This window comes from Xenopus laevis, chromosome 7S, assembly GCF_017654675.1.
Source record: "Xenopus laevis strain J_2021 chromosome 7S, Xenopus_laevis_v10.1, whole genome shotgun sequence".
NCBI lineage: Eukaryota > Metazoa > Chordata > Amphibia > Anura > Pipidae > Xenopus > Xenopus laevis.
The window spans coordinates 30,538,415-30,550,743 of NC_054384.1; positions in this window are offsets into that span (position 1 = coordinate 30,538,415).

Consider the following 12,329-nt stretch of genomic DNA (forward strand, 5'->3'; position numbering starts at 1 on the left):
AAGTACAATAGCAAAACGCAAACTGAAAAGAGCCCTAACAGCTTAGTATTTGTAGTTTTTACAGGGAAAAATCTAAGAGTCACCTGACTTGAAGTGCAAGCATGTTTCTGAACACATAAATGGATGTCATCTTTCAAAAAGAGAATTGATTCTATTATGCTTTCTTTTAATTATTAAGTGGAACATGTATTAAATAAATAAATAAATTATGTAACAAAATGCATATTATTTGCCTGCTAATCAATTTATGTTGTCTAATGCAAAACCACAAGCAAATGTATATGTCTATATGCCATTGTGATCCAGTAAATCACTTTTAGACCCTTTTTTAAAGACAAATGCAGTGTGATACTCATTTATTGCAAAGACTACATAAATACAGGTCAGTGTTGAAACCAAATGCATCATCTGCAAATATAAGTGATAACTAGCAGACATTTGGAAGCTGGAAATCTCTGGTCAGTGTAAGGCAAGAGACTTAGCTCTGACTGAAAGTAGTGGAGTTTGTGTTTTTATTTCATTGTCTTCCTTCTGGTTAGAGTAAATATCTAATAAAAGTCTCTTGCTGGTGGTATCAGTACCAAAATAGCATACAGTTTCTCATGAAAAGGGTGATTCAACGTGACAAGTGGAGAAGCATACACATGAGACACGAATTCAACATTTGATAAGGTACTGTACATATATAATTAAGCAACTGGGAATCGAATAAAAATAGCAAAGAATTAAGCAGCTCTCAAGTCATTGTAGAGAAAAGCACATTCAGCACCATGGATAGCAACACCAGTTCCACAGGAAATGATCAGAGCACATTCAGCACAATGGACAGCAACAGAGGGTTACATGTCAGGATTTCTATTAAAGTAACAAGGAGCTCATGCTGAGTGGAAAAAGAGCCTTGTTTTCCCAAGAATTCTGACTTCTACCTGTAGGCCAAAGATTATTTCACATTTCTCTGCTAGAAGGGAGATAAGCTTGTCTTTTTCTTTAGTTTTATTTCTAGCTTTCAGTGCTTGTCACTCTCTTTGACAAGTTAATTTTTTTTTACATATTTATTTTATATTGGTTGTATCATAGAAGTTAATAGACATATCAAGAGCTGAAACTATATTTACTTTCATTTTGCTTAAAGCCAGTCAGCTTTGTACATTTTAAGTGATGAAATCGTGAATTACCCAGAGAATGATGTTCAGGGGATGACAAATTGTTTACATAAATTGCTGTATGTTTGGAGCTAGATAAGCCCAAATATATAGTCTCTTTAATGAGTACTGGAAATTCCACAATTAGAATAATCGCTTATAAAGCTCGGTGAAGTATCAGGGCTATATATTTAGACTGTTCCAGCCCTGAAAATACAGAAATATCTGCAGAACAACGTGCCATCACTGCTTCACAGTATCACTTTAACTTCCAATCAAGGTTGCCTTGTAATCCAATTTAACTCACCTGACTGTCCAAAAACATCCCTACCAGCCACAAATTTTTTTTTATATATAGTATATATAGTTAAAAGGTTGAACTTGATAGAGGTACGTCTTTTTTCAACCTAACGTACTATGTTACTATGTTACCACACATATTATTGTAATTATTATAATCCCATTATATGAAAGCATAAATGGTGTATGTGGCATAGCTTTTCTGAGGGCTTGTCATGTCTCAACAATATCGTAGGCCAAAGAAGATTAAAATGATCTTTACATGAGGGATAAATACCAGTATGGGTTTATCGCTATTGTTAGTGCAGTTCTGCAGGAAACAAAACATAGATAGATGATAGTATAGATAGATAGATAGATAGATAGATAGATAGATAGATAGATGATAGGATAAATAGATAGATGATAGATAGATGATAGATAGATAGTATAGCAAGATAGCTCGATTGATGATAGATAGATAGATAGATAGATAGATGATAGATAGACAGATGGTAGATAGATAGATAGACAGACAGACAGACAGACAGACAGACAGACAGATAGATAGACAGACAGACAGACAGACAGACAGACAGATAGATAATAGATAGATAGATAGATAGATAGATAGATGATAGATAGACAGACTAACAGACTAACAGACAGACAGACAGATAGATAGACAGATATTTAGATAGATAGATAGATAGATAGATAGATAGATAGATAGATAGATAGATAGATAGATAGATAGATAGACATAGAGTTTAAGCTGGTTAAAACCCATCACTGGGGTGTCCACAATAGCCAACAACAAAACCTGTCTTGCATAAATTATAGAAATGCGTAGCCCATAAACACTGACGTGATATTAAATTAAAAGGTTCCTGCTTTGTAACCGTATGTCTTTTTACTTACTGGAAATTTGAAATATTCTATTCTTTTAATATTAAAACAATACTGAATTATCTTACTGTTACTTGGACCTTGAAACCATTTCATACAGGAAATTACCCTGAGGAATACAGTGTTTCAGTTAGTTTGGTAGAATGGAATATGTATGTTTTTATTCAGACCACAAGTTTTACCTACAAATTCCCTCTGAGAGAGGAGATTGATCTGCAATTGAATAAGAGGAAAAGTTACAAGGGAAGCAAGAGGCAAATGAGTCTCCCTGATTAAGAACCAGGTACTACTGCACAGCCTAAATGGGGCAAATGTATCAGTGAGAAGAGGCAATTCTCTACACAGTTCTTCAAAAGCTAATTATAAAACATTTATCACTGAAATATTTTCCAGAGTAGTTGCATATAATCCCTTGCTTTGATGGCTTTGCTCCATGCTATTAGTATATTAATATACATTACTAGCTTATGTATGCAATTTCCATATAAATTAATGAATTCATTTATTCAATTATGCAGCTATCTGGCCTGCTCTTTTAGGCTAACATAACCTTACTACGTCTATATGGTCAACTTAAATGTACAATTCCTTACTGCTCCTTTCCTCTTACTGCAGTTTAGTTTTAGTATTTTGATATTACTTGTTTATGCATATGCAAGGCTGAAGCCATCTGTGGTCTAGGAAATAGATTTTTTTTGCTTCATGATTTCATATGGATTTCATAAGTGGCAAACTATAAATACTCCCAATTAACTGTTAGATTAATCTTCGGTCTCGTAGGGCCAAAAGAGATGCCGAAACTCTGATTTAAATTCATCAGCTGTTTGCCATGATTATTGAGGGGGATTAAGTATCCGTAATAGATCTGTTATAGATCTCCTTGAAATAATCTCCACCACTTTTAGAATTACAGTTTATCTAATGGCAATAGATTAATTCTCACCATTTAGTATAAGAAATTAATCAATTTCACACAGAGCAGATAGAGACAGTGGCACATCATTCTGTCTGAATAGGTGCTAGGGAATATTTGAATGTAAATCTCTTATGATAATTGGAGCCAAACTCATCAAAGAAAATCTCAAGTGAACATTGCTATGGGGAAAAGCTTCATAGGCACTTGCAGGAACAATTTTGTACTAATAAAGAAAAAATGGAATATTAAAATGGTACTTTTAATTGCTAAATTTAATACATTTAATGATGTTTGGGATACACTGGATGTCATTTTCTTAAGCCCCAGATTGGGGCTGAAAAAGTCTCAGAAACTTATTTCAGGATGTAATATGTGATAAAACGGTTCCAAATCTGAAATACTCCATCATGTAGAAGTCAACGGCAGATGTCCCTTTCACAACTGGAAGATATTTCTTTGCTTTGTGGTGGCTTTTGTGTGGCAATAGGAAAAATTCATAGTAATCGTGTGGCAAGTTGAAAAAGTTGCGGTTAACACAAATTTTCTGCAACTGTTTTTCCATTCATGCTTGTCTTTGACAATTGTGGAAATTAGTTTATTAGTGGTTTTAAAAAAACACTAAAATTCAACATTTGATAAAGGAGCCTCTAAGGGGTTTATTTACTAAAGCTCAACTTTTCTCACTTGGTTAAAAATAAATTTTAGCAAACTCCCAAACCGGAACCCCATTAATTTACCAATACTTTTTCGAATAAAAAAGGTGAGAAAAAGCGTTGAGACAAAATCAAGAGTTAATTCGGATCATGGTACTTTTTCCTTTTGACGCTCTAATCGTACGACTTTTCGAGTTGTCAACCAAAAAAACTTGAATTATTTGGATTATCGAAAGACAACCAGAGCTAAAATCCAGAAACTTTCAAGAACCATGAAGGCATAAAACATGTTCCAGTTATTAAAGGGACCATCTGCCATTGACTTTTACATAATTTCCACAATTTTTAGCTGGCGTATTTTCAGATTATGATTTTTAGAAGCTTGGAGCAATCTCGAAAAATTTTATTTTTTTTACCACTAAAAAGTTGGGTTTTTCTCCTTTAAAAACTCAACCAAGAAATTTGAGGTCTAATAAATAGGCCCCTAAGTGCCTTGCTGCACTCTGTATCGCATGTTGCACAAGCCATAGGGAAAATGAAAAGAACAGGGCTCCTTAATACCCTGCACTGTCGCTAGGGTTTGTGGTCGCTCCAGGCAATCTCTCCTCAATTGCCGATTGGAGTCATCTGTGAGTACTTCAGAGGCGCTGGTTATGGGAACCATTAGCAGGGGAGGATCAACCTTCTCCTTGAAAAACTACACGCCGGCGTGTAGTTTTTCAATTGAGGAGAGACTGCCTGGAGCGACCACAAACCCTAGCGATTGTAGCTTGGAGGAGCTCTGTCGGTGGGCATGCGGACGCCCTGCGGGACGGATTGGAAGTGAGATGCGACGCGTGTTGCTTTTGTCCTGAGGTGGCCTTTAGCAGCATTTAAATGGCGCGGCTGGTGGTGCCATTTACCGAGTGATCTTCACTGCAATAAAACGCGGTAACGTATACCAGCAATAACATTTGTGTCTGGTTACCCGAAAGGGTTACAGGCATTGCACCTTTTGGTTCATTGGGAACTTTAAAGAAATAATATCGGACACTGCTTCAACAAACAGCAGTTACTGCTACACTCTGTTGCAAGTCGTTACACTTTGTTGCAAATGGACTTGGTTTCAAAAAAATCTTTTGCAGTCAGGGGAGGCACCTGATACTTTGTAGCCACATACTGGAAAAGTAAAGATATTAATATTCTCCTTGAAAATTCTTTTAACAGGATATTTGAACTTTTTGCTGGACTTTTTTTCACTTTTTTTCATTTTTCGTTTTTTTGGGATATTCATTAATTATCTCAATCAAGTCAATAACATGCTTATACTACTGATTTACTATCCATGAATTCCAATTGTTGATATTTGATTAATATTTTGTTATTACTGATCAAATCTTAAATTTTACTGCTAAAGGTGTTTTTGTATGTGTGAATTAAAGATTATCTATTTGTAAATCTGTATGAGGTTTGAATTTTGAAGCAGGAGCCTTGAGAACAAATTAATTAATTAATAAATTATTATAGACTGAATACCGAGTGCAAATTTGGAGATACTTTTTTTGATAACCTCTATATCCATGTAACTTAGTGATTAAAAACCACAAAAACCACTAACGCAAAACTTTGCCAGGTAAAAGTTGTCGAGGTGCTATAGAAGTCAATGGGAGCTGCGCTGATCCTATTGGACTACTGTAAATCAATTTGGAATTTTAGAGATTTTCGTATTTTGTTTTTCGCTAGGAATTGTTAGAGGTTTTCAGGGTATTTGTTTTTTAGGTTCATTGTTCAGCATAATTTTCCATTCGTACTTTTTTATTTTTATTTTTTAATAAATCTCATGACATTAGAGTTTGTGGTTTGGGTCATGGTTTCAAAAACCTATAAAACCACTAAAATCCATCCTTTATTTAATCGTTGCAAAAAATGAGTCAAGAGATACAAAAAACCCAACTGTTTTTAGACACCTGTGGTTAAGGGAATACATTTTCCTTTTGTTGGTTTGAAATATTGGAGGTCACATCCTCACGATATGCCTAATTTAAAATGTTTTTAATAGTGAGCAAAATTTCTAATTTCCATGATGAATTCCATATTCATCATGGAAAAATAGAAATTTTGCTCACTATTAAAAACATTTTAAATTGTTGCAAGATTGCATTGAAGTCAACTGGCATTCTTTTTGCCACATTTTTTCCATGCAAAATACATTGACGTCAATGGGTGGTTTTTAGATGCCACATTTTTTGAGTCAATGGGCATTATTTTACGGTGACCATTTTCATGCAAAATACATTGAAGTCAATTGGCATTTTTATGTAGGTACTTTTTTGTGCAAAATACATTGGTGTTAATAGACTTTTTTTGTGTTATGTGATGAAAAATTGGGAAGATGTAGAATTTTGCGTAAAACCCATGCCTACATAAAAATTTCACCACTTTTTAATATTAGGAAAGGGTCAGTGGTGATAAGAAAAAGGAAGAAACATGGGGAAAGAATAAATGAAAGTGAGACAATTGGACAAAAAATAATAGGAGGAAAGAAGAATCAGAATCACAGGAAGACGACAAAGGTGAGGATTGGGACAGAATAGGCAAAATTGAAGTGGAAGAAAGGTGGATGGTAGAGAAGGGCTGAGTAGAACAAATGGGGAAGAGCAAGATACAGCAAAAAGAAGTGGAAATAATATAAATTAAAAAGGAAAAACATAAATTAAAATAAAAGGATGTAAGGTTTTGCTAAAACATATTTATTAAGTAATGGTAATGATACTTAAAAGCACAGGGGAAAAAGGATATAATTATTCATATTATAATGGCACATGTTTATTTGTCCAATGCTGCCAGTGAATTTAATGCAGATCAACAGAATTTTTCTATACGCCTGTATTTCTATTTCTCACTCTCATTATGGCGTTGTCTTATCCAAACTCTATAACCATTTAGTCGTACCTCCCAGACTCTACCTTTCCCTGTCAGTGGCACATAATAGCAAATTGCTGGTGAGGGCAAGTAATGTCTATTGTAGTTGGAGATCAAGTGATGAATTCCTACATTCACATTCAGATAATTAACTGTCATACTTGTTCTAAAACCAGCCCACACAAACAAAGGAGGATAAATCAGTATTTTTTGGTCAATATTACATCAATGTAGATTTAAAGCCAAGATAAAAACAACTAAGGGAGGATAGGTTGTAGGATATTTATTTCCCATAAGAAATGCATAGACACTCCTTAGGTGCTCTGATTGTATATGCATTTATGAAATAATTTAGCCATGTCTGAAACTTTTTGCTACAGTGAGAACAAATTTACGCTATTTATTTTGATTTCTGGACTATTTCAACATGTTTGTTTCCAAGCTTCTCAGTATTTTCCAATGTGTTTAGAGACCCTAGTGAAATTATTAAAATAGGCGCTTGAAAATGAGTGCTTTATATATTGTCTCTGCCAAGCCACTGTATGTTGCCAGTTGGCATATATTTCCAGTATTTCACTTACTATTATTATTGAAATTGATGGTTATTGTTTGTATTTTTTTTTAATAAAAAAGTATGGCATCCCATAATGCAAGTTATACACTAAATGGCAGTGTGTTGGGAGTTTACTTAAATGAGAAGGATCTAGGGGTCTTTGTAGATAACACGTTGTCTAATTCTGGGCAGTGTCATTCTGTGGCTACTAAAGCAAATAAAGTTCTGTCTTGCATAAAAAAGGGCATTAACTCAAGGGATGAAAACATAATTATGCCTCTTTATAGGTCCCTGGTAAGGCCTCATCTGGAGTATGCAGTGCAGTTTTGGACTCCAGTCCTTAAGAGGGATATAAATGAGCTGGAGAGAGTGCAGAGACTAAGTGCAACTAAACTGGTTAGAGGGACGGAAGACTTAAATTATGAGGGTAGACTGTCAAGGTTGGGGTTGTTTTCTCTGGAAAAAAGGTGCTTGCGAGGGGACATGATTACACTTTACAAGTACATTAGAGGACATTATAGACAAATAGCAGGGGACCTTTTTATGGAAAAATACAAGATTCCTCTGCACTCAACCCATTATCAATATATTCAAGACAGAGACATTTTGTGCATACTGCTACTGACCTTTTTACCCATAAAGAGGATCACCGTACCAGAGGCCACCCCTTTAGACTAGAAGAAAAGAACTTTCATTTGAAGCAGTGTAGGTGGTTCTTCACAGTCAGGACAGTGAGGTTGTGGAATGCACTGCCGGGTGATGTTGTGATGGCTGATTCAGTTAATGCCTTTAAGAATGGCTTGGATGATTTTTTGGACAGACATAATATCAAAGGCTATTGTGATACTAAACTCTATAGTTAGTATAGATATGGGTATATAGAATTTAATTAAAAGTAGGGAGGGGTGTATGTATGGATGCTGGGTTTTCATTTGGAGGGGTTGGACTTGATGGACTTTGTCTTTTTTCAACCCAATTTAACTATGTAACTATGTAACTATGTAACTTATCCAGAAACCCGTTATTCATTAAGTTCCATAATTTTAATTTTCAACAGTTTTATTTTTCTCTGTAATAATAAAATGTCATCTAACTAAGAAAGGCCTTTGTTCTTCCAATAAAAGTCAATAGATTTATCATAGGTTTAGCATTTCCTGTCTTAAAAGGAACAGTAATAGTGATGGGCGAATTTGGGGCGTTTCGTTCAGCGAAATATTAGCGAATTTTCCGGAAAATTTGTGAAACGGCGTTGGCGTCTCGTATTTGACGCCGGCGTCTGTTTTTGATGCCGGCACAAATTCACTGGCAAAATTCACGAATTTGCACCTGGCAAATAAATTCGCCCATCACTAATCAGTAAAAAAAAAAATTAAAGTGATTTAAAGTAATGAAAATAAAATGTCTTGTTTCCCTGCACTGGTAGAATTGGTGCATTTACTTCCATGTAGTCATGGGGGCAGCCATTCAAAGGTGAATAGGGAGAAAAGGCACAGGATACATAGTTGTAAGCAGATAAGTTCTGAAGAATCCCATTGTATATTACATCTGTTATCTACTGTGTATAATATGCATGAATGGCTGCCATATGGCTACACAGCAGCTTGTTTATAAAAACTATAATTGTGTTTGTGAAGCAAGCACACAGATTTTACCAGTTCAGGGCACAATACATTATATTGTCATTCCTGTAAAACACTTTGTTTTTTTTGGTGTTACAGTTCCTTTCACCACAGAGATATGTATGTGGAAACATTTAATATGCAACATACACAGAGATCTCAAATGCTCTCGTGTAGAAGTCCATGTTTCTGGCAGGGTTTGCAATACTTTTTTAAAGGCACATATTTAAGATTAAATCTATATATCTATCTATGTCTCAAAGACAAGTACCCCCTATTTAGTTATCAATACTTTTTCACACCTTCAGGCCAGACATTATGAGAGCTATCCCAACACATGCTTCTCATAATTCAAAGTTCTTGATTGCCTGGAGCACCTGAATAATCAATAAAACCATATCAAACTGGTAATGTTTACATTACAATAACAGAAAGGTCTTCCTCTTTATTTGCATAATATATTTAGCCTTTGTAACGTAATGGCTGAATCTGAAATTTCAAGGGTAATTTTTACTATAGAACTCTGCAATTGTTCTAGGAACATTCCGTGTTATCTGAGAATGCAAAACAAACAAGCCTAGGTATACATTCATGAAATGTTGTTGTGGAATTCCTTGCCTTTGGAGGGAGAATATTAGCCAGTTATCTCATTAAAGTATTTAGAGTAGTGATGGGCGAATTTCTCACATAATTTGCGAAATGACGAAAATTAGCGAAACTCCCAGCGTCAATATTGATGCCCGTGTCAAGTCACATTAAAGTCAAGCTGGCATTAAAGTCAATGGCCGTCCAATTAGTGTTAACGCGCAATGGTTTTGACGCAAGCGGCTTTTCCGACGTGCGTCCAATTTTTTTACTGCCTGCAACTTTTCGTGGGTGTTTAGCGAATTTATTCGACATCGGTGAAATCTGGAAATTCACTGCAAATTCGCGCCTGCTGTATTTATCTGATCATCACTAATTTAGAGTAGTTCTATAAGAATAACAGGAGATAAAGGGAGCTCCACAACCGATCATGTGTTATATAGGGGTAGACTGCTAATTTGCAGGCTGGGCAACCTAGGCAACCAGGCCGGCCACCTCACTTCCTCCCCCGCGCATTTAGAGGTGCGCCAGAGACAAGAGTCATATGGGAGCAAGGGTCTGGACCAGGGGTAAGTGAAAAAAAAGTAGGTGTTTAGCACCTGTTGTGCCCTAGGCACATACCTCTTCTGCCTATGCCTAATTCCAGCCGTGCTAATATATCCATACCTTAGTGACAGATTTGCATGCCAGGGCTATAAAGATATAACTTTTTCCATATACATTATAACATATTAAAGCAGTGTATGTCTCTTCCTCTAAGTTTTGTGTTCTGTTGGGTCTCTCTGTTCAAACTATGTAGCAGAAGCCAGCTGGTACTCCTGGAGAACAGAAAGTGACGTCTGCTACATTGTCAGAAGCAGAGCACACAAAGGGTTAAACAAATACTGCTTTCCGCTGTAATCATATTTACAAATAACTTTGAAACCACTGAAATGCTGCTCATTAATGTATATTGTAAAGTTGCAATGATTTGAGGGTTTATATACACTTTAAGGTACACTTTATGCTTACCACAATAAGAGCATTTTCTTTCAGATTCCAAAACATTCATATAAAATACCCTGATTTCTAATTAGCTGTACTGACAGCTATTCATTAGATCTGCCTCCATCACATTGTGTATCTCAGGCAGGATTATTAGCTGCTTTAAATAAAGCTTTGCCTGAAGTTCCTTGAATAGAGTCATCAGGCTTAAATACACTTCCAGTCATTTCTATGGGAGGTTTAATGGCAAAACTGTATGTAGTGAACAGAAAAGTTTATTTCCTATTCTGTGCAATAAGATGATATAAAAAAGAAAAACAAATGTACCAAAGTGTTTTAAAAAGACCTCAGGGATTGACATGACTAAACAGCTGGTTGCCTTTCTATCAGACACAGCCATCGAGAAAAGAAAGTGAAATGATGAAAACACATCTTGCAATAAAAAATTCTCAAAGGTATTAGGTGATTTTTTATACACGTTTCAGACTGAACATTTCATGGATGGAGAATTTTTATTGGCACAATATTCTTGCTGTAAATATTCTTTATACAAAATCAAAAACGTTTGAGACTTATGCACTCAAAGGGGACCTGTCACCTGAAAAAAAAAATATTCCAAATCCTATTTTATCAAGTAAGTCAAGCAAATTAATCTTTAATTACACTATATAAGTTATTTGAATCTTGTTTCCTTCAGTCTGGGAATTCATAATTATATCAAGCAGGCAGGAGCCATTTTGTGGACAATGTTATTAAGGCAAGTCTTGTATCATCTCAGAATCTTGTTTGTGCACCAGAATGGGGGAACCTAATGTCCATCCCCATGTACTTGCTACACAATTAAACGGTGAAGAGAGAGGGGGAATGTGGGGAGAGCAGCGATATCTTCTAAGTGCTAAATGGAAAGTGAAAGTAATTGCTTAAGTAATTGCCTAAGACATAGAGGAGGGGCAGGCAATATTTGATTTACAGGTGAGATTTTTAAAAGAGTTTACAACAGCTATGAATGCTTTAATAAAAAAAATAATTTGGAATTCATGTTTAATTTGAAAAGGACTTTTTTATACAGATTTTTACGTCTGGGTGACAGGTCCCCTTTAACTAGCGATGAGTGAAATTTTTCGGCAGTAATGCATTCACTACAAAATTATTTTTCTCAAAAGTCCACCAAAGGACTCCTTGATTTTAGGCTGTTCTCCATGGGCTAAAACACCAATGAGGCAGGTTTTAGATGGCGAATAGTCGAATTCAAATTCTTAAAGGGACAGTACGTGATAAATTTCGAAATTCGAAATTTCACATTTTTTTTAAACTCGAATCGAATTTGGACCATTCCCTAGTCGAATTACACTAAAATAAACTAGAAATTCTAATTTTCAAGTCGACCCTTGATAAATCTGCCCCTTAATGTATGGAGATCCAAATTACAGAATGATCCCTTCTATAGAAAACCCCAGGAATTCTGGATAAAAGATCCTATACTTGTGCAAATAAATAACAAAACTAGATTTTCTTTTAGACTTCCAGCTTCTGCCTTGCTGCTGAACAGAGCTTTGTAGTGTTTCAAACTACTTGTGTAAGTGACAAGATAGTAACTAATATTAATCGGGTCACAGAGAGGGCCACTACATATACCATAAAAGTTATGGTGTATGCAGTTATGCCCAGGCTAGTATTACGTTTGTGCTGATACACACATACAGTATATGAATAAAGTTTACATTTAACGAAACTTGAATACTCTGGTGGAAACAACGGCGAGGACATATAAATGGTTATTTACTTTAA